The following is a 24,474-nucleotide window of genomic DNA, read 5'->3' as shown; positions in this document are numbered from 1 at the left end:
GGTTGTTTTAACTTCTTCAGTTAAGCCAAGCTTTCTGACAGTGGATGCAGGTATTAGGTTGATGCTTGCCCCAAGATCGCACAAAGCTGTCTTGGTGCAGTTACCTTCTAATATGCATGGTATCAGAAAACTCCCAGGGTCTTTAAGCTTTTCAGGAAAGCTTTTTAGAATGACTGCACTGCATTCTTCAGTGAGGAGAACTCTTTCTGTTTCTCTCCAATCCTTTTTATGACTCAAGATTTCTTTCATGAACTTGGCATAAGAAGGTATTTGCTCAAGTGCCTCTGCAAATGGAATCTTTATTTCTAGAGTCTTGAGATAATCTGCAAAGCGAGCAAATTGCTTATCCTGTTCCTCTTTCTGGAGTTTTTGAGGATAAGGTATATTGGCTTTATATTCCTCAACCTTAGTTGCTGTAGGTTTATTGCCTACAGAAGTGGCTGAATAAGCCTTTTTAGAGGGGTTGTCATCAGCACTTGTGTGTGTCTGATCCCTCACTGGCAATTGAGTGCCAGAGTTAGAAGCTGGAGTGATGTGAGACGCTAACTCCTTGTCTGTTCCTAGCGTCTGAACGCCAGAACTGTGCCCATTTTGGGCGTTTAGCGCCAGATCTTGCCCATTTTGGGCGTTCAACGCCAGATCCTTGCTTGTTTCTGGCGTTGAACGCCAGTCTTTGCTTGTTACTGGCGTTGAACGCCAGTCTTGGGCATGGTCTGGGCGTTCAACGCTAGCCTTCCACCAGATTGTTGGCGTATTAACGCCAGAATTACTTTTCCCTGGGCTCTTACTGTCCTCAGGTGAATTTTGGGTGGTTTGCTCATTCTTTAACTCTTTGCTGCCTTGAGGTGGGGTATTTAATGTTTTCCCACTTCTTAATTAAACTGCTTGGCATTCTTCTGTTATTTGTCTTGACAGCTGCTGCTTTGTTTGCTTCAATTGTTCTTCCATATTTATATTAGCCATCCTTATCTCTTGTAGTTTATCCTTGAATTCGGCTAACTGCTTTGTTAGAAAGTCCAATTGCTGATTAAATTCAGCAGCTTGTTTTACAGGGCTGAGTTCAGCAGTTACTGTTTGAACCTCTTCTTTCATGGAAGGGTCACTGCTTAGGTATAGATGCTGATTCCTGGCAACTGTATCAATGAGCTCTTGAGCCTCTTCAATTGTCTTTCTCATGTGGATAGATCCACCAGCTAAGTAATCTAGAGACATCTGAGCTCCTTCTGCAAGCCCATAATAGAAGATGTCTAACTGAACCCACTCTGAAAACATTTCAGAGGGGCATTTTCATAGCATCTCTCTGTATCTCTCCCAGGCATCATAAAGAGATTCCTTATCTCCTTGTTTAAAGCCTTGGATGTCCAGCCTTAGCTGTGTCATCCGTTTTGGGGAAAAGTATTGATTCAGGAATTTTTCTGTCAGCTGTTTCCATGTCCTTATGCTGGCCTTAGGTTGGTTATTTAACCACCTCTTAGCTTGATCTTTTACAGCAAATGGAAACAGTAATAGTCTGTAGACATCCTGATCTATTTTCTTATCATGTACTGTGTCAGCAATTTGTAAAACTTGTGCCAGAAACTCTGTAGGTTCTTCCTGTAGAAGACCGGAATACTGGCAACTTTGCTGCACCATGACAATGAGCTGAGGATTCAACTCGAAGCTACTGACTCCAATGGAGGGTATGCAGATACTACTCCCATATGAAGCAGTAGAGGGGTTAGCATATGACCCCAGAGTCCTCCTGGACTGTTAATTTCCACTTAGATCCATGATGGAGAAAGGGAGATGATAAAAAAAATTTTATTTTTATTTATTTATTTATTTATTTCGAAAATAAAATAAATTAAAATAAAATAAATAAAAATAGGTGAAGATTTTTGAAAAAATGAGGGGGGAGAAAGTGGTAAGGAAGTTTTGAAAAAGATATGATTTGGAAAAGATTTTAAATTTTAAAAAAAATCTGAATTTTTAAAAATAATTTTCGAAAATTTGTTTTAGAATTAGAGAGAAAATATATTTTTGAATTTAGTGAGAAAAGAGAAAAACAATAAAATAGCATAAGATTTAAAATTTTTAGATCTAATGCTCCTAGTTTTCGAAAATTTTGGAGGGAAAACACCAAGGAACACCAAACTTAAAAATTTTAAGATCAAGACACAAGGAAAACTCAAGAACACTTTGAAGACTCACAAGAACACAAGAACATGAAGGAAGAACACCAAACTTAAAATTTTTAGAAAACCAAGCTAAAATTTTCGAAAAACATAGAAAAATCAACAAGAAAACACCAAACTTAAAGTTTGGCACAAAATTTAATAGAAAAATTATTTTTTGAAAAAGATTTTTAATAAAACTTGTAACAACCCTGATTTTCGAGTACGCGAAATCTTTTCTGAAAGTACGGATTTCTCCAGAAGATCAGTAAGGGGAAAACCTTTGATATATCATCAAGTATCTCAATCCTCATTGTCATTATGTCATCTTTAAGTTAGAACCTTTTCCGAGACAAGCTCGATAACGCAGTCACGAAGAACCTAGTTTTTGAACCGTATCGGTTAGGAGTTTTGATTGTAGTTTTCGTAAATAGTCTCAGTTTGACGAACCAGACTCGATTCATGAGAGAAGAGAGATAATATGATAATATTATCATTATATTAGTATTATAAGCTTCTTGAATGATATTATAAGGTTACCTGGTCAGTTTTAGTTAAAAACAGAAAATCGGTTTAACCGGGTTTACGGTTTACTGGTGCAGCTTAGCACCAGCACTCTCTGATGACTTTAGCAATGCTAAGGCCTCATTATTCATGTTTTATTCTCATAATAAATATGTTACTAGTGTCATTTATGCTAGTAGCTCAGAAAATAATTTTTAGAGATATTTTTACGAGTGTTCCGATACACCTAGTTTTAGTCGTTATACACCTGAGATATTTTAATATTATTTTAATCCACCTCCAAGCCAACCAATCACAACTCACCTTACACCCCCAAGACACTCCAAGGCTGGTCATTTACTCCCTTTGGCCGAAAATACAAGAGAGAAAAGAGAGAAACTTTCTTGAACACTTAATCTTCAAAGTTTGATTTCTTCTAAACTAAAACTCAAATCAAAACTCCGATTTCACCAAAATGATCCTCTCTTCTTCCTCTACATAACCATGTAAGTTATCAAGGCTGAAAATAAGGTGAGATGGCTGTTCCTTTCCCCTTTCAATTCGGTTTTCAAGGAAACATGCTTAAACATGTGTTTTCTTTATGTTCTTCCTTAGGAATCATGCTTAACTTGACTTGAGGGCCAAGAAACGTGAATTTTCAGCAAGTCTAAGGTGAGATATCTCTTCCAAACATACTGAGTGAGATTTGGTCAGTTGAGAGTTTTTGGATTTAAAGTTGTTCTTGATGTGATTTAGGAGGAAAAAGTGCTTAAGGACTACCTGAAAGTTTAACCGAATTAGGAGCAGCAAAACCAGGTAGGGTGTCACGAAATTAATTTTGATTACTTGTGTTTGATTTGTGTGAATGTTGTATAAATTGACTGTGCTAAAAATTTGTTGCATATATGATTGATTCTTGGTGAAAATTTGGTGAAATTTTGATAAAATTTGATGAAATTCAAGCTTTAAAGTTCATGTTCTTGGGCAGCTGGAAAAACGAAACCCTAAGCTTAAATTGAGGTTAAATTTGTGTTGAAATCATGTAGAAAATATGGGGTTTTAGTGGCTGCTAATTTATTATGAATTATAGTAAAAATCGGTTGCTGAAAAGACTGAAAATTGGGTCGTTACAAAACTGGTGCCCAATCATCAAGAACATAAACCAACACTCTAGCCAATTGGGCAATAAATGTAACACTTGTTTTGAAGAAGGATATTTTTTTTTTTGAAAAGAAAATAAAAGATTCTGACCCAAAAGACAAAAATTTCCTAATCTAAGCAACAAGATTCACCGTCAGTTGTTCAAACTCAAATAATCCCCGGCAACGGCGCCAAAAACTTGGTGCACGAAAATTACTTCACAATGTAATTTCGCACAACTAACCAGCAAGTGCACTGGGTCGTCCAAGTAACACCTTACGTGAGTAAGGGTCGATCCCATGGAGATTGTTGGCTTGAAGCAATCTATGGTTATCTTATACCTCTTAGTCAGGAAGACAATAAAATAATTCACTTATCAAATATGATTGCAAGGAGAAAAAGGGCAGAACATAAATTATACTTGTATGCAATAATGGAGAATATGTTGGAGTTTTGGAGATGCTTTGTCTTCTGAAATTCTGCTTTCCTCTGTTTTCTGATTCACGCACGCACGTCCTCCTATGGCAAGCTGTGTGTAGGTGGATCACCGTTGTCAATGGCTACCATCCATCCTTCCAGTGAAAAAGGTCCAAATGCGCTGTCACCGCACGGCTAATCATCTGCAGGTTCTCAATCGTACCGGAATAGGAATTACTATCCTTTTGCGGCTGTCACTACGCCCAGCACTCGTGAGTTTGAAGTTCGTCACAGCCATTCAATCCCAGGATCCTACTCGGAATACCACAGACAAGGTTTAGACTTTCCGGATTCTCATGAATGCTGCCATCAATCTAGCTTATACCACGGAGATTCTGATTAAGGAATCTAAGAGATATTCATTCAATCTGATGTAGAACGGAGGTGATTGTCAGACACACGTTCATGGAGTGAGGAAGGTGATGAGTGTCACTGATCATCACCTTCTCCATAGTTAGGCGCGAATGGATATCTTAAATAGGAACACGCATGTTTGAATGGAAAACAGAATTACTTGCATTAATTCATCAGGACACAGCAGAGCTCCTCACCCCCAACAATGGAGTTTAGAGACTCATGTCGTCAAAGAGTACAAAATTTAGATCTAAAATGTCATGAGATACAAAATAAATCTCTAAAAGTTGTTTAAATACTAAACTGGTAACCTAGGTTTACAGAAAATGAGTAGACTATGACAGATAGTGCAGAAATCCACTTCTGGGGCCCACTTGGTGTGTGCTGGGGCTGAGACTAAAGCTTCTCACGTGCCTGGGCTGTTTTGGGCGTTCAACGCCAGGTTGTAACCTGTTTCTGGCGTTGAACTCCACTTTGTAACTTGTTTCTGGCGCTGGACGCCGGACAGCAGCATGGAAATGGCGTTGAACGCCAGTTTACGTTGTCTATCCTTGAGCAAAGTATGGACTATTATATATTTCTGGAAAACCCTGGATTTCTACTTTCCAAATCAATTTGAAGCGCGCCATTTGGACTCCTGTAGCTCCAGAAATTCCATTTTGAGTGCAGAGAGGTCAGAATCCAATAGCATCAGCAGTCCTTTTTCAGCCTAAATCAGATTTTTGCTCAGCTCCCTCAATTTCAGCCAGAAAATACCTGAAATCACAGAAAAATACACAAACTCATAGTAAAGTCTAGAAATATGAATTTTTCCTAGAACTAATGAGAATAAACTAAAAACTAACTAAAATATACTAAAATCTATATGAAATTAACCCCAAAAAGCGTATAAAATATCCACTCATCACTCGCTTTAGCTAAACTATTCAAGATAGCATCGTTAAAAGAACGAGGGTAAGCACGACGTAAAAAAAAAGAGGTGTAACACGAGGACTTCCCAGGAGGTCACCCATCGTAGTACTACTCTCGCCCAAGCACGCTTAACTGCATAGTTCTGATGGGATCCGGTGCATTAGTGCTGGTATGATCGCACCTATTAAAGTATGCGCATGCAATTGTCATAAGCGTGTATCCCTACATAGGTTAAGTTGAGCTGCGAAGCCCTACGGGCCCCGTAGGAGCCTGCCGAAAGTCAGGTCATTAAGGCTCGCTTTAGCTAAACTATTCGAGATAGCGTCGTTTAAAGAACGAGGGTAAGCACGACGTAAAAAAAAAAAAGAGGTGCAACACGAGGACTTCCCAGGAGGTCACCCATCCTAGTACCACTCTCGCCCAAGCACGCTTAACTACAGAGTTCTGGTGGGATCCGGTGCATTAGTGCTGGTATGATTGCACCTATTAAAGTATGTGCACACAATTATCTTAAGCATGTATCGCGACGTAGGGTAAGTCGAGCTGCGAAGCCCTGCAGGGCCCGTGGGAGCTTGCCGAAAATCAGTTCATTAAGGCTCACTATAGCTAAACTATTCGAGATAGCGTCGTTTAAAGAACGAGGGTAAGCACGACGTAAAAAAAAAGGTACAACACGAGGACTTCCCAGGAGGTTGATGCACAAAAAACATGTCTCATAACAAATTTCCTTCGGCAAGTGTACCGAATTTTTCGTCAAGTAAAAACTCACAATAGAGTTAGGTCGAATCCCACAGGGATTGATTGATCAAGAAACTTTAATTAGAGGAATGTTCTAGTTGAGCGAATCAGAATTTGAGTTGAGAATTGCAGAAAATTAAATGGCGGGAAAGTAAATAACAGAAAAGTAAATGCTAGAAATAAAAAGCTGAATGTAAATGACGGAAAGTAAATTGCAGAATCTTAAATGGGAATGGGGAAATTGCTCATAAAAGTAAATGACTAAAATTAAAGAGAATGGGTAAGATTAGGAATGGGGAGTTCATTGGGCTCAGGATATGTTACATTCTCCGGATCAATTTCATTTTCATCTCTTCCTCAATCAATGCACTCATTGATCTCCTTGGCAATCTTAAGTGATCGAATTACAATTTCTTGTAACTCAATCTCTCAAATCTTGATCAATAGCCAATTCCTTGGTCAATTGCTCATGAGAAAAGATGAAGTATGATCACTGATTATACCACATGCATATCCCAAATCAAGTGTTGAGAGGATTATAGTCACATATCCATCCAAACCCAATTTGGTCCAGCATGAGAAAGCATTTCTAGCATGATCCCTTCATTCCTCTTTCAAGGTTCAGAAGAGATCCAAGTATGAATAGCTTCTTTTCCAAGATAACTACCCAATTGGATGAAGATCGAAAGCTTTCAAGTAAAATCAAGAGAAAAGATAGAAGAAGAATAATGAAAACTAGTATAGATCCATCAAATTACAATAGATCTCCCTAACCCAATGAAAGGGGTTTAGTTGTTCATAGCTCTAAAAAATGAAAACAAAGATGGAGAATACATGATGAAACTAGAAGTGCAGAGAAAGTAAAATACAGAGAGTAGTTCTATGCCCAAAGGCTCCCTATAATTTCCAACTCTCAATTTAATTCAAAGCTACTCCTATATATACTACTCTTCTGTTCTTCTAGTTGGCTCTTCAAGTCTTGGGTATAGGCCTTTGGATCTTGAGTTTGAAGCAGTTCTCTTCTTCATTTGTCTTGGCTTTACTTGCAGAGAGAAAGTGTGAAGTGGGCAGAGACTTTAGCTCAGGACGTTAGTGGTGTTAACGTTCAGTGAAAATATGGGTTCGAGAACGTTAGTGACAATCACCTTTTTCACTAACGTTCCTCACCCAAGTAAGAGCCACGTTATCTTCAACGTTAGTGACACAAACGTTGCCACTAACGTTGCCTCTTTGTCCTTCGTACACGTTATTGGGACTTGCCTTTCCCAATAATGTTGAGAAGTCTCCCCCTTCCCTACGTTAGAGTCCACGTTAACTTAGTTAACGTGGCTCTTTTAACGTAGGCTTGCCAACCTTCGAGAATGTTAGTGACACTTACCATTGTCACTAACGTTCCAATGTGCCCCTATTTCTCACGTTAGAGTCCACGTTAACTAGGTTAACGTGGCTTCTAACGTGGCCATGCTAGCCATCTCCAACGTTAGTGACAAAGTTGAGTGTCACTAACGTTGGCTCATCATTCCCTTATCCACGTTAGCTTCCACGTTAACTAAGTTAACGTGGTAGTTAACATGGCTCATAGTGGCTTATGTGGGCTAATTCCAACGTTAGTGACAATGTTTGGTGTCACTAACGTTGGCGATCACCTCCCTTCTTCACGTTAACTAAGTTAACATGGGAGTTAACGTGGATTATTGGGGCTTGTGTGGGTTCCTTCCAACGTTAGTGACAATGTTTGGTGTCACTAACTTTGTCGACCACTTTGTCTCCTCACGTTAGCTTCCACGTTAACTAGGTTAACGTGGAAGTTAACGTGGCTTATTGTGACTTGGCCAACGTTAGTGACAAAGTTGAATGTCACTAACGTTGGCTTCCCCTTTACTTCTTATCGTTAGAGGCCACATTAACTAAGTTAACGTGGCCACTTATGTGCTTGGTCCAACGTTAGTGATAATGTTAAGTGTCACTAACGTTGGCTCCATTTCCTTTCTTCCACGTTAGAGTGCACGTTAACTTAGTTAACGTGACTCTTAACGTGGGCAATGATGGCTTCGAGAGCGTTATTGGCAATTACTTTTCTCATTAACTTTACAAGTTACTCCCATTCCACGTTAGTGTTAATGTTAGTCTAACTAACGTAGCCACTAAAGTGGTTCTTCTTTGCTTCCTTTGTCCTGAAATCAAGCCATGAAGTGCATCAAAATTCTAGTCCAAGTCATGGGAATTGCAACATCCAATTTGTCCTTAAATTCATGCAAAATCCTCATGAAATCATGTAAAGTGCACAATGTATGATTGAATCAAGATGTAAGTGAATATCTACCCAAAACTAGCTTATTTCCTAAGGAAATGCTTGAAACTACCCTAAAAACAGTAAAGAAAAGGTCAGTGAAACTGGCCAAAATGCCCTGGCATCACAACACCAAACTTAAAGCTTGCTTGTCCCTAAGCAAGTACTGGAACAAGAGAATGATAAATGGAATGCCAAGAGAAATGAGTCATTCTTGTGGAAGTCATGTCCCTGGTTTTATGGTGGTTTTATGCATAGCAACTTAGGTTCATTCCTGGCATTCAGACCTTTATCATGTCCTAGAATACTCACTGTGATTGCATCCCATGAGACTTTTATTCATTGATCCTTTTGTTGTTATTTCAGGGCTTATTTTTGTTCTTAAGCTAAGTGCTCTATAAGGGGGCAACTCTTTAAAATAAGCTTTCAGCCAACACTCCCGAACCAGTTGGTTCAAGGTGCTAGGTGTTGAAGCACCCCTAAGGACTTACTTGCTCAAGTCTCTCCCCCATACATACACACCACAGGCACATAGTTTATTTGTTTTCTTTTCTTGAGACCTTGGTGTCCAGCACCTCTTTGAATTACTAAATGCTCTGTATTAAAGGTTACTCTTGATAGTGGACTTTCAGCTGATAATCCCGAGTTAGTTAACCCAAGTTACCAAGTGATAAGGCACCCCTAAGAGCTTATTCATCCAAGTAGATCCCTCACACAGGAGCACCACAGACACATGCCTCAAGATTAAAACCATTGGTGCCTAGCCTTATTGCTTACTCTTTTTCTTTAATTTTTTTCAACCTTTATTGTTCTTTCCCTTTTTCTTATTAGGATCTTCTTATTTAGCTAGTCTCATGGGGTGTTCCTCAAGCACAGTATTCATGACAGATAGTTGTCCTCCCACCTTCTGGTTGAACCAACTTAGCTAACTTATGATCACACCATAAACTCATGAACTTACTCCATAGTATGAACTCCTCTCTGGTCTTTAAAAACACTCATTCTCTTTTCATTTGATTTAAAGGGACAAACATACAAGTAAGCAAAGTAAGGGTGGAATGACATAAAGACCAGCAAACATAGACCTTTTCAACACAAAAACTTATAAGACAGAATTTAAAAAGGTTTAAACATAATCATGGAAGCAAGTTCTATTTCATACAAGATCTTCTTTATTCAAAGCATAGAAAAAGATGGACCAAAGAAGGAACGTCTCCACCTTTTACTCTTGTGGATGCCCATGCTTTCCTCCTTGTTTGTCTTCTTTGTGTCCTCTTGCATTCCCTCGCATCCGTGCCAATCTTGCTTGCTTCCAATCCTCAAGTGCCTTCCTCACTGATTCATGACTCTCTTCCACCTTTTGTCTTTCTTCTCGTGCTAATTCATCCCTCATTTCTTCATACCTTGTGATTCCTGGATGCAATATAGGCAGCTGTCCTACTAAGTAACCGAGCCTGGCTTGAGTATTTATATGATGCCCAGTCTCGCTCAGGTAAACTCCTTCTACGAATGCCCTTTGCTCATCCAATAGTTCTGCCTGTTCTATCTGTCTTCGATGCATCTCATGTATATGTGCGCCTTGATGTGCTTGGATGTTGATTAGCCTCTGGATGGATTCTTGTTGCTCATTTTTCCTTTGTTCCATCCTGTGGAATATTTCACTCCATTGTTGCCCTTGACTCAGTTGCTGATCTATCATTTGCTTTTGCCACTCCCCTTGTTGAGTCATCCATCTTGAGAGTGACTAGTCTTGCTGCCCCATCATCTGTAGTTGAAGCTCTCTCTGTGCTCCTTGACTTTCCAAATATTGTCGAGATAGCCCATCAATGGCTTCCTGCAATTCGTGCATATCCAAGGTGGCTGGTGCTTGCCCCTCTAAGACTTGTCCTTCTACTACTTGAGGGGCTGTCCTCTTCCTTTGCTTCCGTTGAGGCAGGGGGGATGCGGTAGCATGCATTCGTCGAACGGTTATTGAAATGCTCTCTTTTATCCACACGGGGTGCTCATCTTCAAACACCACCCCAGCTTTCTTGCACAGTCGGTAAATAGTGCTAGGGTAACCTAACGTTCCTCTCGAGTCGCTTTTCTCTGCCATTTTTCTAATGCCTTCTGCTATGAGTTCATGAACCTTGATCTCTCCTCCTTTGAGTATACAGTGTACCAGTGTGGCTCTCTTGAGATTCACCTCCGAGTTGTTCGCTGCTGGGAGGATGGACCTCCTTACAATTTCGATGAATCTTGTCTCATAACAAATTTCCTTCGGCAAGTGTACCGAATTTGTCGTCAAGTAAAAACTCACAATAGAGTGAGGTCGAATCCCACAGGGATTGATTGATCAAGCAACTTTAATTAGAGGAATGTTTTAGTTGAGCGAATCAGAATTTGAGTTGAGAATTACAGAAAATTAAATGGCAGGAAAGTAAATAACAGAAAAGTAAATGCTAGAAATAAAAAGCTGAATGTAAATGACGGAAAGTAAATTGCAGAATCTTAAATGGGAATGGGGAAATTGCTCATAAAAGTAAATGACTGAAATTAAAGAGAATGGGTAAGATCAGGAATGGGGAGTTCATTGGGCTCAGGAGATGTTGCATTCTCCGGATCAATTTCATTTTCATCTCTTCCTCAATCAATGCACTCATTGATCTCCTTGGCAATCTTAAGTGATCGAATTACAATTTCTTGTAATTCAATCTCTCAAATCTTGATCAATAGCCAATTCCTTGGTCAATAGCTCATGAGAAGAGATGAAGTATGGTCACTGATTATACCACATGCATTTCCCAAATCAAGTGTTGAGAGGATTATAGTCACATATCCATCCAAACCCAATTTGGTCCAGCATGAGAAAGCATTTCTAGCATGATCTCTTCATTCCTCTTTCAAGGTTCATAAGAGATCCAAGTATGAATAGCTTCTTTTCCAAGATAACTACCCAATTGGATGAAGATCGAAAGCTTTCAAGTAAAATCAAGAGAAAAGATAGAAGAAGAATAATGAAAACTAGTATTGATCCATCAAATTACAACAGAGCTCCCTAACCCAATGAAAGGGGTTTAGTTGTTCATAGCTCTGGAAAATGAAAACAAAGATGGAGAATACATGATGAAACTAGAAGTGCAGAGAAAGTAAAATACAGAGAGTAGTTCTATGCCCAGAGGCTCCCTATAATTTCCAACTCTCAATTTAATTCAAAGCTACTCCTATATATACTATTCTTCTGTTCTTCTAGTTGGCTCTTCAAGTCTTGGGTATGGGCCTTCGGATCTTGAGTTTGAAGCAGTTCTCTTCTTCATTGGGCTTGGCTTTACTTGCAGAGAGAAAGTGTGAAGTGGGCAGAGACTTTAGCTCAGGACGTTAGTGGTGTTAACGTTCAGTGAAAATATGGGTTCGAGAACGTTAGTGACAATCACCTTTTTCACTAACATTCCTCACCCAAGTAGGAGCCACGTTATCTTCAACGTTAGTGGCACAAACATTGCCACTAACGTTGCCTCTTTGTCCTTCGCACACGTTATTGGGACTTGCCTTTCCCAATAATGTTGAGAAGTCTCCCCCTTCCCTACGTTAGAGTCCACGTTAACTTAGTTAATGTGGCTCTTTCAACGTAGGCTTGCCAACCTTCGAGAACGTTAGTGACACTTACCATTGTCACTAACGTTCCAATGTGCCCCTATTTCTCACGTTAGAGTCCACGTTAATTAGGTTAACGTGGCTTCTAACGTGGCCATGCTAGCCATCTCCAACGTTAGTGACAAAGTTGAGTGTCACTAACGTTGGCTCATCATTCCCTTATCCACGTTAGCTTCCACGTTAACTAAGTTAACGTGGGAGTTAACGTGGCTCATAGTGGCTTATGTGGGCTAATTCCAACGTTAGTGACAATGTTTGGTGTCACTAACGTTGGCGATCACCTCCCTTCTTCACATTAACTTCCACGTTAACTAAGTTAACGTGGCTTACTGGGGCTTGTGTGGGTTTCTTCCAACGTTAGTGACAATGTTTGGTGTCACTAACGTTGTCGACCACTTTGTCTCCTCACGTTAGCTTCCATGTTAACTAGGTTAACGTGGAAGTTAACGTGGCTTATTGTGACTTGGCCAACGTTAATGACAAAGTTGAATGTCACTAACGTTGGCTTCCCCTTTACTTCTTAACGTTAGAGGCCACGTTAACTAAGTTAACGTGGCAACTAACGTGGCCATTTATGAGCTTGGTCTAACGTTAGTGACTAACGTTAGTGATAATGTTAAGTGTCACTAACATTGGCTCCATTTCCTTTCTTCCACGTTAGAGTTCACATTAACTTGGTTAACGTGACTCTTAACGTGGGCAATGATGTCTTCGAGAGCGTTATTAGCAATTACTTTTCTCATTAACTTTGCAAGTTACTCCCATTGCACGTTAGTGTTAACGTTAGTGTAACTAACGTAGCCACTAAAGTGGTTCTTCTTTGCTTCCTTTGTCCTGAAATCAAGCCATGAAGTGCATCAAATTTCTAGTCCAAGTCATGGGAATTGCAACATCCAATTGGTCCTTAAATTCATGCAAAATTCTCATGAAATCATGTAAAGTGCACAATGTATGCTTGAATCAAGATGTAAGTGAATATCTACCCAAAACTAGCTTATTTCCTAAGGAAATGCTTGAAACTACCCTAAAAACAGTAAAGAAAAGGTCAGTGAAACCGGCCAAAATGCCCTGGCATCAGAGGTCACCCATGCTAGTACTACCCTAGCCCAAGCACGCTTAACTACGGAGTTCTGGTGGGACCCGGTGCATTAGTGCTGGTATGATCACACCTATTAAAGTATGTGCACACAATTATCATAAGCATGTATCGCTACATAGGGTAAGTCGAGCTGCGAATCTCTGCGAGTCCCGTAGGAGCCTACCGAAAGTCAGGTCATTAAGGCTCGCTTTAGCTAAACTATTCGAGATAGCGTCGTTTAAAGAATGAGGGTAAGCACGACGTAAAAAAAAAAGAGGTGCAATACGAGGACTTCCCAGGAGGACACCCATCCTAGTACGACTCTCGCCCAAGCACGCTTAACTGCGGAGTTCTCATGGGATCCGGTGCATTAGTAATGGTATGATCGCTCCTATTAAAGTATGCGCACACAATTATCATAAGTTTGTGTCACGACATAGGGTAAGTCGAGCTGCGAAGCCTTGCCGGGCCCGTGGTAGCCTGCCGAAAATCACGTCATTAAATCTCGCTTTAGGTAAACTATTCCAGATAGCGTCGGTCAAAGAACGAGGGTAAGTACGACGTAAAAAAAAAGAGGTGCAACACGAGGACTTCCCAGGAGGTCACCTATCCTAGTACTACTCTTGTCCAAACACGGTTAACTACGGATTTCTGATGGGATCTGGTGCATTAGTGCTGGTATGATCGCACCTATTAAAGTATTTGCACACAATAATCATAAGCATGTGTCCCGATATAGTTTAAGTCAAGCTACGAATCCCTGCGGGGCCCATTAAAGCCTCCCGAAAATCAGGTCATTAAGGCTCTCTTTAGCTAAAGTATTCAAGATTGCGTCGTTTAAAGAATGAGGGTAAGCACGACGTAAAAAAAAGTGGTGCAACACGAGTACTTCCAAGAAAGTCACCCATCCTAGTACTACTCTCGACAAAGCACGCTTAACTACGGAGTTCTGGTGGGATCCAGTGCATTAGTGTTGTTATGGTCACACCTATTAAAGTATGTGCACACAATCATCATAAGCAAGTATCACGACAAAGGGTAAGTCGAGCTGCGAAGCCCTGCAGGCCCCGTAGGAGCCTGCCAAAAGTCAGGTCATTAAGGCTCACTTTAGTTAACTGATTCGAGATAGCGTCATTTAAAGAACGAGGGTAAGCACAACGTAAAGAAAAAAAAAGGTGCAACACGAGTACTTCCCAGGAGGTCACCCATCCTAGTACCCCTCTCGCCCACGCACGCTTAACTACGGAGTTCTGATGGGATCCGATGCATTAGTGCTAGTATGATCACAATAATTAATGTATATGCACACAATTATCATAAGCATGTATCACTACATAGGGTAAGTCGAGCTGCGAAGCCCTGCGGGCCTCGTAGGACCCTGCCGAAAGTCAGGTCATTAAGGGTCGCTTTAGCTAAACTATTCGAGATAGCATCGTTAAAAGAACGAGGGTAAGCACGACATAAAAAAAAAAAGGAGGTGCAACACGAGGACTTCCCAGGAGGCCACCCATCGTAGTACTACTCTCACCCAAGCATGCTTAACTGCAGAATTCTGATGGGATCCGGTGCATTAGTGCTGGTATGATTGCACCTACTAAAGTATGTGCATGCAATTGTCATAAGCATGTATCGCTACATAGGGTAAGTCGAGCTGCGAAGCCCTGCGGGCCCCGTAGGAGCCTGCCGAAAGTCAGGTCATTAAGGCTCGCTTTAGATAAACTATTCGAGATAGCGTCGTTTAAAGAACGAGGGTAAGCACGACGTAAAAAAAAAGAGGTGCAACACGAGAACTTACCAGGAGGTCACCCATCCAAGTACCACTCTCGCCCAAGCACGCTTAACTACGGAGTTCTGGTGGGATCCAGTGCATTAGTTCTGGTATGATTGCACCTATTAAAGTATGTGCACACAATTATCTTAAGCATGTATTGCGACGTAGGGTAAGTCGAGCTGCGAAGCCCTGCAGGGACCGTGGGAGCTTGCCGAAAATCAGTTCATTAAGGCTTACTATAGCTAAACTATTCGAGATAGCGTCGTTTAAAGAACGAGGGTATGCACGACGTAAAAAAAAAAGGTACAACACGAGTACTTCGCAGGAGGTCACCCATCCTAGTACTACTCTAGCCCAAACATGCTTAACTACGGAGTTCTGGTGGGATCCGGTGCATTAGTGCTAGTATGATTGCACCTATTAAAGTATGTGCACACAATTATCATAAGCATGTATCGCTACATAGGGTAAGTCGAGCTTCGAAGCGCTGCACGGCCCGTGGGAGCTTGCCAAAAATCAGTTCATTAAGGCTCACTATAGCTAAACTATTCGAGATAACATCGTTTAAAGAACGAGGGTAAGCACGACGTCAAAAAAAAAGTTACAACATGAGAACTTCCTTGGAGGGAACCCATCCTAGTACTACTCCCGCCTAAGCGCGTTTAACTACGGAGTTCATGTGGGATCCGGTGCATTAATGCTGGTATGATCACACCAATTAATGTATGTGCACATAATTATCATAAGCATGTATCGCTACATAGGGTAAGTGGAGCTGCGAAGCCCTGCGGGCCTCGTAGGATCCTGCCGAAAGTCAGGTCATTAAGGGTCGCTTTAGCTAAACTATTTGAGATAGCATCGTTAAAAGAACAAGGGTAAGCACGACGTAAAAAAAAAAAGAGGTGCAACACGAGGACTTCCCAGGAGGTCACCCATCGTAGTACTACTCCCACCCAAGCACGCTAAACTGCAGAGTTCTGATGGGATCCGGTGCATTAGTGCTGGTATGATTGCACCTACTAAAGTATGCGCATGCAATTGTCATAAGCGTGTATCGCTACATAGGGTAAGTCGAGCTGCGAAGCCCTGCGGTCCCCGTAGGAGCCTGCCGAAAGTCAGGTCATTAAGGCACACTTTACATAAACTATTCGAGATAGCATCTTTTAAAGAACGAGGTTAAGCACGACGTAAAAAAAAAAGAGGTGCAACACGAGGACTTCCTACGAGGTCACCCATCCTAGTATCACTCTCGCCCAAGCACACATAACTACGGAGTTCTGGTGGGATCCGGTGCATTAGTGCTGGTATGATCGCACCTATTAAAGTATGTGCACACAATTATCATATGCATGTATCGCAACGTAGGGTAAGACGAGCTACGAAGCCCTGCAGTGCCCATAGGAGCTTGCCGAAAATCAGTTCATTAAGGCTCACTATAGCTAAACTATTCGGGATAGCGTCGTTTAAAGAATGAGGGTAAGCACGACGTAAAAAAAAAAGGTACAACACGAGGACCTCCTTGGAGGTAACCCATCCTAGTATGACTCAAGCCTAAGCGCGTTTAACTACGGAGTTCTTGTGGGATCCGGTGCATTAATGCTGGTATGAGCACACCAATTAATGTATGTGCACATAATTATCATAAGCATGTATCGCTACAAAGGGTAAGTCGAGCTGCGAAGCCCTGCGGGCCTCGTAGGATCCTGCCGAAAGTCAGGTCATTAAGGGTCGCTTTAGCTAAACTATTCGAGATAGCATCGTTAAAAGAACAAAAGTAAGCACGACGTAAAAAAAAAAAAGAGGTGCAACACGAGGACTTTCCAGGAGGTCACCCATCGTAGTACTACTCTCACCCAAGCACGCTTAACTGCAGAGTTCTGATGGGATCCGGTGCATTAGTACGGGTATGATTGCACCTACTAAAGTATGCGCATGCAATTGTCATAAGCATGTATCGCTACATAGGGTAAGTCGAGCTGCGAAGCCCTGCGGGCCCCGTAGGAGCCTGCCGAAAGTCAGGTCATTAAGGGTCACTTTACATAAACTATTCGAGATAGCGTCGTTTAACGAATGAGGTTAAGCACGACGTAAAAAAAAAGAGGTGCAACACGAGGACTTCCTAGGAGGTCACCCATCCTAGTATCACTCTCGCCCAAGCACACATAACTACGGAGTTCTGGTGGGATCCGGTGCATTAGTGCTGGTATGATCGCACCTATTAAAGTATGTGCACACAATTATCATAAGCATGTATCGCAACGTAGGGTAAGACGAGCTACGAAGCCCTGCAGTGCCCGTAGGAGCTTGCCGAAAATCAGTTCATTAAGGCTCACTATAGCTAAACTATTCGGGATAGCGTCGTTTAAAGAATGAGGGTAAGCATGACGTAAAAAAAAAAGGTACAAAACGAGGACCTCGTTGGAGGTAACCCATCTTAGTACTACTCCCGCCTAAGCGCGTTTAACTACGGAGTTCTTGTGGGGTCCGGTGCATTAATGCTGGTATGATCACACCAATTAATGTATGTGCACATAATTATCATAAGCATGTATCGCAACAAAGGGTAAGTCGAGCTGCGAAGCCCTGCGGGCCTCGTAGGATCCTGCCGAAAGTCAGGTCATTAAGGGTCGCTTTAGCTAAACTATTCGAGATAGCATCGTTAAAAGAACAAGGGTAAGCACGACGTAAAAAAAAAAAAGAGGTGCAACACGAGGACTTCCCAGGAGGTCACCCATCGTAGTACTACTCTCACCCAAGCACGCTTAACTGCAGAGTTCTGATGGGATCCGGTGCATTAGTACGGGTATGATTGCACCTACTAAAGTATGCGCATGCAATTGTCATAAGCGTGTATCGCTACATAGGGTAAGTCGAGCTGCGAAGCCCTGCGGGCCCCGTAGGAGCCTGCCGAAAGTCAGGTCATTAAGGGTCACTTTACATAAACTATTCGAGATAGCGTCGTTTAACGAATGAGGTTAAGCACGACGTAAAAAAAAAGAGGTGCAACACGAGGACTTCCTAGGAGGTCACCCATCCTAGTATCACTCTCGCCCAAGCACACATAACTACGGAGTTCTGGTGGGATCCGGTGCATTAGTGCTGGTATGATCGCACCTATTAAAGTATGTGCACACAATTATCATAAGCATGTATCGCAACGTAGGGTAAGACGAGCTACGAAGCCCTGCAGTGCCCGTAGGAGCTTGCCGAAAATCAGTTCATTAAGGCTCACTATAGCTAAACTATTCGGGATAGCGTCGTTTAAAGAATGAGGGTAAGCATGACGTAAAAAAAAAAGGTACAAAACGAGGACCTCGTTGGAGGTAACCCATCTTAGTACTACTCCCGCCTAAGCGCGTTTAACTACGGAGTTCTTGTGGGGTCCGGTGCATTAATGCTGGTATGATCACACCAATTAATGTATGTGCACATAATTATCATAAGCATGTATCGCAACAAAGGGTAAGTCGAGCTGCGAAGCCCTGCGGGCCTCGTAGGATCCTGCCGAAAGTCAGGTCATTAAGGGTCGCTTTAGCTAAACTATTCGAGATAGCATCGTTAAAAGAACAAGGGTAAGCACGACGTAAAAAAAAAAAGAGGTGCAACACGAGGACTTCCCAGGAGGTCACCCATCGTAGTACTACTCTCACCCAAGCACGCTTAACTGCAGAGTTCTGATGGGATCCGGTGCATTAGTACTGGTATGATTGCACCTACTAAAGTATGCGCATGCAATTGTCATAAGCGAGTATCGCTACATAGGGTAAGTCGAGCTGCGAAGCCCTGCGGGCCCCGTAGGAGCCTGCCGAAAGTCAGGTCATTAAGGCTCACTTTACATAAACTATTCGAGATAGCATCGTTTAAAGAACGAGGTTAAGCACGACGTAAAAAAAAAAGAGGTGCAACACGAGGACTTCCTAGGAGGTCACCCATCCTAGTATCACTCTCGCCCAAGCACACATAACTACGGAGTTCTGGTGGGATCCGGTGCATTAGTGCTGGTATGATCGCACCTATTAAAGTATGTGCACACAATTATCATAAGCATGTATCGCAACGTAGGGTAAGACGAGCTACGAAGCCCTGCAGTGCCCGTAGTAGCTTGCCGAAAATCAGTTCATTAAGGCTCACTATAGCTAAACTATTCGGGATAGCGTCGTTTAAAGAATGAGGGTAAGCACGACGTAAAAAAAAGGTACAACACAAGGACCTCTTTGGAGGTAACCCATCCTAGTACTACTCCCGCCTAAGCGCGTTTAACTACGGAGTTCTTGTGGGATCCGGTGCAATAATGCTGGTATGATCACACCAATTAATGTATGTGCACACAATTATCAAAAGCATGTATCGCTACATAGGGTAAGTCGAGCTCCGAAGCCCTGCGGGCCTCGTAGGACCCGGCCAAAAGTCAGGTCATTAAGGGTCGCTTTAGCTAAACTATTCGTTAAAAGAACGAGTGTAAGCACGACTTAAAAAAAAAAGAGGTTCAACACGAGGACTTCCCCGGAGGTCACCTATCCTAGTATTACTCTCGCCCAAGCACGCTTAACTGCAGAGTTCTGATGGGATTCGGTGCATTAGTGCTGGTATGATCGCACCTATTAAAGAATGCACATGCAATTGTCATTAGTATGTATCGCTACATAGGGTAAGTCGAGTTGCGAAGCCCTGTGGGCCCCGTAGGAGCCTGCCGAAAGTCAGTTCATTATGGCTCGCTTTAGCTAAACTATTCGAGATAGCGTCGTTTAAAGAACGAGGGTAAGCACGACGTAAAAAAAAAAGAGGTACAACCCGAGGACTTCCCAAGAGGTCACCCATCCTAGTACCACTCTCGCCAATGCACGCTTAACTATGGAGTTCTGGTGGGATCCGGTGCATTAGTGCTGGTATGATCGCACCTATTAAAGTATGTGCACACAATTATCATAAGCATGTATCGCGACGTAGGGTAAGTCGAGCTGCGAAGCCCTGCAGGGCCCGTCGGAGCTTCCCGAAAATCAGTTCATTATGGCTCACTATAGCTAAACTATTCGAGATAATGTCGTTTAAAGAACGAGGGTAAGCACGACGTAAAAAAAAGTGCAACACGTGGACTTCCCAGGAGGTCACCCATCCTAGTACAACTCTAGCCCAAGCACGCTTAACTACGGAGTTCTTGTGGCATGCGATGCATTAGTGCTGGTATGATCACACCTATTAAAGTATGTGCACACAATTATCATAAGCATGTATCCCTACATAGGGTAAGTCGAGCTGCGAAACCCTGCTGGCCTCGTAGGACCCTGCCAAAAGTCAGGTCATTAAGGCTCGCTTTAGCTAAACTATTCGAGATAGCGTCGTTTAAAGAACGAGGGTAAGCACGACGTTAAAAAAAAGGCACAACACGAGGACTTCCCTGGAGCTAACCCATCCTAGTACTACTCTCGCCTAAGCACGTTTAACTACGGAGTTCTGGTGGGATCCGGTGCATTATTGCTGGTATGAACACGCCAATTAATGTATGTGCACACAATTATCATAAGCATGTATCGCTACATAGTGTAAGTTGAGCTGCAAAGCCCTGCGGGCCTCGTAGAACCCTGCCGAAAGTCAGGTCATTAAGTCTCGTTTTAGCTAAACTATTCGAGATATCGTTGTTAAAAGAACGAGGGTAAGCACGACGTAAAAAAAAATAAAGTGGTGCAACACGAGAACTTCCCAGGAGGTCACCCATCCTAGTACCACTCTCGCCCAAGCACGCTTAACTACGGAGTTCTGGTGAGATCCGGTGCATTAGTGCTGGTATGATTGCACCTATTAAAGTATGTGCACACAATTATCATAAGCATGTATCGCTACATAGGGTAAGTCGAGCTGCGAAGCCCTGCAGGGCCCGTGGGAGCTTGACAAAAATCAGTTCATTAAGGCTCACTATAGCTAAACTATTCGAGATAACATCGTTTAAAGAACGAGGGTAAGCACGACGTCAAAAAAAAAGGTACAACATGAGAACTTCCTTGGAGGGAACACATCCTAGTACTACTCTCGCCTAAGCGCGTTTAACTACGGAGTTCTTGGGGGATCCGGTGCATTAATGCTGGTATGATCACACCAATTAATGTATGTGCACATAATTATCATAAGCATGTATCGCTACATAGGGTAAGTCGAGCTGCGAAGCCCTGCGGGCCTCGTAGGATCCTGCCGAAAGTCAGGTCATTAAGGGTCGCTTTTGCTAAACTATTCGAGATAGCATCGTTAAAAGAACAAGGGTAAGCACGACGTAAAAAAAAAAGAGGTGCAATACGAGGACTTCCCTGGAGGTCACCCATCGTAGTACTACTCTCACCCAAGCACGCTTTACTGCAGAGTTCTGATGGGATCCGGTGCATTAGTGCTGGTATGATTGCACCTACTAAAGTATGCGCATGCAATTGTCATAAGCGTGTATCGCTACATAGTGTAAGTCGAGCTGCGAAGCCCTGCGGTCCCCGTAGGAGCCTGCCGAAAGTCAGGTCATTAAGGCTCACTTTACATAAACTATTCGAGATAGTGTCGTTTAAAGAACGAGGTTAAGCACGACGTAAAAAAAAAAGAGGTGCAACACGAGGACTTCCTAGGAGGTCACCCATCCTAGTATCACTCTCGCCCAAGCACACTTAACTACGGAGTTCTGGTGGGATCCGGTGCATTAGTGCTGGTATGATCGCACCTATTAAAGTATGTGCACACAATTATCATAAGCATGTATCGCAACGTAGGGTAAGACGAGCTACGAAGCCCTGCAGTGCCCGTAGGAGCCTGCCGAAAATCAGTTCATTAAGGCTCACTATAGCTAAACTATTCGGGATAGCGTCGTTTAAAGAATGAGGGTAAGCACGACGTAAAAAAAAAAAAGGTACAACATGAGAACTTCCTTGGAGGGAACCCATCCTAGTACTACTCCCGCCTAAGCGCGTTTAACTACGGAGTTCTTGTGGCATCCGATGCAATAATGCTGGTATGATCACACCAATTAATGTATGTGCACACAATTATCAAAAGCATGTATCGCTACATAGGGTAAGTCGAGCTGCGAAACCCTGCTGGCCTCGTAGGACCCTGCCGAAAGTCAGGTCATTAAGGCTCGCTTTAGCTAAACTATTCGAGATAGCATCGTTTAAAGAACGAGGGTAAGCACGACGTAAAAAAAAAAAGGCACAACACGAGGACTTCCGTGGAGGTAACCCATCCTAGTACTACTCTCGCCTAAGCACGTTTAACTACTGAGTTCTGGTGGGATCCGGTGCATTATTGCTGGTATGAACACGCCAATTAATGTATGTGCACACAATTATCATAAGCATGTATCGCTACATAGTGTAAGTCGAGCTGCAAAGCCCTGCGGGCCTCGTAGAACCCTGCCGAAAGTCAGGTCATTAAGTCTCGTTTTAGCTAAACTATTCGAGATATCGTTGTTAAAAGAACGAGGGTAAGCACGACGTAAAAAAAAAAGGAGGTGCAACACGAGAACTTCCCAGGAGGTCACCCATCCTAGTACCACTCTCGCCCAAGCACGCTTAACTACGGAGTTCTGGTGGGATCTGGTGCATTAGTTCTGGTATGATTGCACCTATTAAAGTATGTGCACACAAATATCATAAGCATGTATCGCTACATAGGGTAAGTCGAGCTGCGAAGCTCTGCAGGGCCTGTGGGAGCTTGCTGAAAATCAGTTCATTAAGGCTCACTATAGCTAAACTATTCGAGATAACGTCGTTTAAAGATCGAGGGTAAGCACGACGTCAAAAAAAAAAGGTGCAACAGGAGAACTTCCTTGGAGGGAACCCATCCTAGTACTACTCCCGCCTAAGCGCGTTTAACTACGGAGTTCTTGTGGGATCCGGTGCATTAATGCTGGTATTATCTCACCAATTAATGTATGTGCACACAATTATCATAAGAATGTATCGTTACATAGGGTAAGCCGAGCTGCGAAGCCCTGCGGGCCTCGTAGGACCCTGCCGAAAGTCAGGTCATTAAGGGTCGCTTTAGCTAAACTATTCGTGATAGCATCGTTAAAAGAACGAGGGTAAGCACGACGTAAAAAAAAAGAGGTGCAACACGAGGACTTCCCAGGAGGTCACCCATCGTAGTACTACTCTCGCCCAAGCACGCTTAACTGCAGAGTTCTGATGGGACCGGTGCATTAGTGCTGGTATGATCACACCAATTAAAGTATGTGCACACAATTATCATAAGCATGTATCCCTACATAGGGTAAGTCGAGCTGCGAAACCCTGCGCGCCTAGTAGGACCCTACCGAAAGTCAGGTCATTAAGGCTCGCTTTAGCTAAACTATTCGATATAGCATCGTTAAAAGAACGAGGGTAAGCACGACGTAAAAAGAAAGAGGTGCAACACGAGGACTTCTCAGGAGCTCACCCGTCGTAGTACTACTCTCGCCCAAGCACGCTTAACTACAGAGTTCTGATGGGACCGGTGCATTAGTGCTGGTATGATCACACCTATTAAAGTATGTGCACACAATTATCATAAGCATGTATCCCTACATAGGGTAAGTCGAGCTGCGAAACCCTGCGCGCCTAGTAGGACCCTGCCGAAAGTCAGGTCATTAAGGCTCGCTTTAGCTAAATTATTCGAGATAGCGTCGTTTAAAGAACGAGGGTAAGTACGACGTAAAAAAAAAGAGGTGCAACACGATGACTTCTCAGGAGGTCACCCATCATAGTACTACTCTCGCCCTAGCACGCTTAACTACAGAGTTCTGATGGGACCGGTGCATTAGTGCTGGTATGATCACACCTATTAAAGTATGTGCACACAATTATCATAAGCATGTATCCCTACATAGGGTAAGTCGAGCTGCGAAACCCTGCGCGCCTAGTAGAACCCTGCCGAAAGTCAGGTCATTAAGGCTCGCTTTAGCTAAATTATTCGAGATAGCGTCGTTTAAAGAACGAGGGTAAGCATGACGTAAAAAAGATGGTACAACACGAGGACTTCCCTGGAGGTAACCCATCCTAGTACTACTCTCGCCTAAGCACGTTTAACTACTGAGTTCTGGTGGGATCCGGTGCATTATTGCTGGTATGAACACGCCAATTAATGTATGTGCACACAATTATCATAAGCATGTATCGCTACATAGTGTAAGTCGAGCTGCAAAGCCCTGCGGGCCTCGTAGAACCCTGCCGAAAGTCAGGTCATTAAGTCTCGTTTTAGCTAAACTATTCGAGATATCGTTGTTAAAAGAACGAGGGTAAGCACGACGTAAAAAAAAAAAGGAGGTGCAACACGAGAACTTCCCAGGAGGTCACCCATCCTAGTACCACTCTCGCCCAAGCACGCTTAACTACGGAGTTCTGGTGGGATCTGGTGCATTAGTTCTGGTATGATTGCACCTATTAAAGTATGTGCACACAAATATCATAAGCATGTATCG

At 42.6% G+C, this 24,474-nt stretch overlaps 6 non-coding genes and 26 pseudogenes across 6 annotated transcripts; all 32 read right to left on the bottom strand.

Annotated features, from left to right (window-relative positions):
• Positions 1-5,604: 5,604 nt before the first annotated feature.
• Positions 5,605-5,723, bottom strand: LOC148556146 (5S ribosomal RNA; annotated as a pseudogene).
• Positions 5,724-5,906: 183 nt separating this feature from the next.
• On the bottom strand, positions 5,907-6,025 carry LOC148556145 (5S ribosomal RNA). Its single transcript, XR_015891408.1, has one exon. It is a non-coding gene; the product is annotated as a 5S ribosomal RNA (ribosomal RNA).
• A 7,528-nt stretch (positions 6,026-13,553) lies between these two features.
• LOC148556144 (5S ribosomal RNA) lies at positions 13,554-13,672 on the bottom strand (annotated as a pseudogene).
• A 180-nt stretch (positions 13,673-13,852) lies between these two features.
• LOC148556143 (5S ribosomal RNA) lies at positions 13,853-13,971 on the bottom strand (annotated as a pseudogene).
• Positions 13,972-14,150: 179 nt separating this feature from the next.
• Positions 14,151-14,269, bottom strand: LOC148556142 (5S ribosomal RNA; annotated as a pseudogene).
• A 182-nt stretch (positions 14,270-14,451) lies between these two features.
• On the bottom strand, positions 14,452-14,570 carry LOC148556141 (5S ribosomal RNA; annotated as a pseudogene).
• A 183-nt stretch (positions 14,571-14,753) lies between these two features.
• LOC148556140 (5S ribosomal RNA) lies at positions 14,754-14,872 on the bottom strand (annotated as a pseudogene).
• A 180-nt stretch (positions 14,873-15,052) lies between these two features.
• Positions 15,053-15,171, bottom strand: LOC148556139 (5S ribosomal RNA; annotated as a pseudogene).
• A 179-nt stretch (positions 15,172-15,350) lies between these two features.
• LOC148556138 (5S ribosomal RNA) lies at positions 15,351-15,469 on the bottom strand (annotated as a pseudogene).
• Positions 15,470-15,949: 480 nt separating this feature from the next.
• On the bottom strand, positions 15,950-16,068 carry LOC148556137 (5S ribosomal RNA). The gene has a single exon (XR_015891625.1). It is a non-coding gene; the product is annotated as a 5S ribosomal RNA (ribosomal RNA).
• Positions 16,069-16,249: 181 nt separating this feature from the next.
• Positions 16,250-16,368, bottom strand: LOC148556136 (5S ribosomal RNA; annotated as a pseudogene).
• A 481-nt stretch (positions 16,369-16,849) lies between these two features.
• Positions 16,850-16,968, bottom strand: LOC148556135 (5S ribosomal RNA; annotated as a pseudogene).
• Positions 16,969-17,148: 180 nt separating this feature from the next.
• Positions 17,149-17,267, bottom strand: LOC148556134 (5S ribosomal RNA; annotated as a pseudogene).
• A 481-nt stretch (positions 17,268-17,748) lies between these two features.
• LOC148556133 (5S ribosomal RNA) lies at positions 17,749-17,867 on the bottom strand. Its single transcript, XR_015891466.1, has one exon. It is a non-coding gene; the product is annotated as a 5S ribosomal RNA (ribosomal RNA).
• A 180-nt stretch (positions 17,868-18,047) lies between these two features.
• Positions 18,048-18,166, bottom strand: LOC148556132 (5S ribosomal RNA; annotated as a pseudogene).
• Positions 18,167-18,646: 480 nt separating this feature from the next.
• On the bottom strand, positions 18,647-18,765 carry LOC148556131 (5S ribosomal RNA). Its single transcript, XR_015891193.1, has one exon. It is a non-coding gene; the product is annotated as a 5S ribosomal RNA (ribosomal RNA).
• A 181-nt stretch (positions 18,766-18,946) lies between these two features.
• Positions 18,947-19,065, bottom strand: LOC148556130 (5S ribosomal RNA; annotated as a pseudogene).
• Positions 19,066-19,242: 177 nt separating this feature from the next.
• LOC148556129 (5S ribosomal RNA) lies at positions 19,243-19,361 on the bottom strand (annotated as a pseudogene).
• A 170-nt stretch (positions 19,362-19,531) lies between these two features.
• LOC148556128 (5S ribosomal RNA) lies at positions 19,532-19,650 on the bottom strand (annotated as a pseudogene).
• Positions 19,651-19,831: 181 nt separating this feature from the next.
• On the bottom strand, positions 19,832-19,950 carry LOC148556127 (5S ribosomal RNA; annotated as a pseudogene).
• A 176-nt stretch (positions 19,951-20,126) lies between these two features.
• On the bottom strand, positions 20,127-20,245 carry LOC148556126 (5S ribosomal RNA; annotated as a pseudogene).
• A 178-nt stretch (positions 20,246-20,423) lies between these two features.
• Positions 20,424-20,542, bottom strand: LOC148556125 (5S ribosomal RNA; annotated as a pseudogene).
• Positions 20,543-20,726: 184 nt separating this feature from the next.
• LOC148556124 (5S ribosomal RNA) lies at positions 20,727-20,845 on the bottom strand. Its single transcript, XR_015891524.1, has one exon. It is a non-coding gene; the product is annotated as a 5S ribosomal RNA (ribosomal RNA).
• A 479-nt stretch (positions 20,846-21,324) lies between these two features.
• LOC148556123 (5S ribosomal RNA) lies at positions 21,325-21,443 on the bottom strand. Its single transcript, XR_015891550.1, has one exon. It is a non-coding gene; the product is annotated as a 5S ribosomal RNA (ribosomal RNA).
• A 181-nt stretch (positions 21,444-21,624) lies between these two features.
• On the bottom strand, positions 21,625-21,743 carry LOC148556122 (5S ribosomal RNA; annotated as a pseudogene).
• A 480-nt stretch (positions 21,744-22,223) lies between these two features.
• On the bottom strand, positions 22,224-22,342 carry LOC148556121 (5S ribosomal RNA; annotated as a pseudogene).
• Positions 22,343-22,524: 182 nt separating this feature from the next.
• LOC148556120 (5S ribosomal RNA) lies at positions 22,525-22,643 on the bottom strand (annotated as a pseudogene).
• A 479-nt stretch (positions 22,644-23,122) lies between these two features.
• On the bottom strand, positions 23,123-23,240 carry LOC148556119 (5S ribosomal RNA; annotated as a pseudogene).
• Positions 23,241-23,420: 180 nt separating this feature from the next.
• On the bottom strand, positions 23,421-23,538 carry LOC148556118 (5S ribosomal RNA; annotated as a pseudogene).
• Positions 23,539-23,718: 180 nt separating this feature from the next.
• On the bottom strand, positions 23,719-23,836 carry LOC148556117 (5S ribosomal RNA; annotated as a pseudogene).
• Positions 23,837-24,014: 178 nt separating this feature from the next.
• LOC148556116 (5S ribosomal RNA) lies at positions 24,015-24,133 on the bottom strand (annotated as a pseudogene).
• A 183-nt stretch (positions 24,134-24,316) lies between these two features.
• On the bottom strand, positions 24,317-24,435 carry LOC148556115 (5S ribosomal RNA; annotated as a pseudogene).
• Positions 24,436-24,474: the final 39 nt, after the last annotated feature.

The sequence above is a fragment of the Arachis ipaensis genome, chromosome B6 (genome assembly GCF_059453495.1).
Source record: "Arachis ipaensis isolate K30076 ecotype BB chromosome B6, ASM5945349v1, whole genome shotgun sequence".
Lineage (NCBI taxonomy): Eukaryota > Viridiplantae > Streptophyta > Magnoliopsida > Fabales > Fabaceae > Arachis > Arachis ipaensis.
This window is presented reverse-complemented; position numbering and strand designations above follow the sequence as displayed.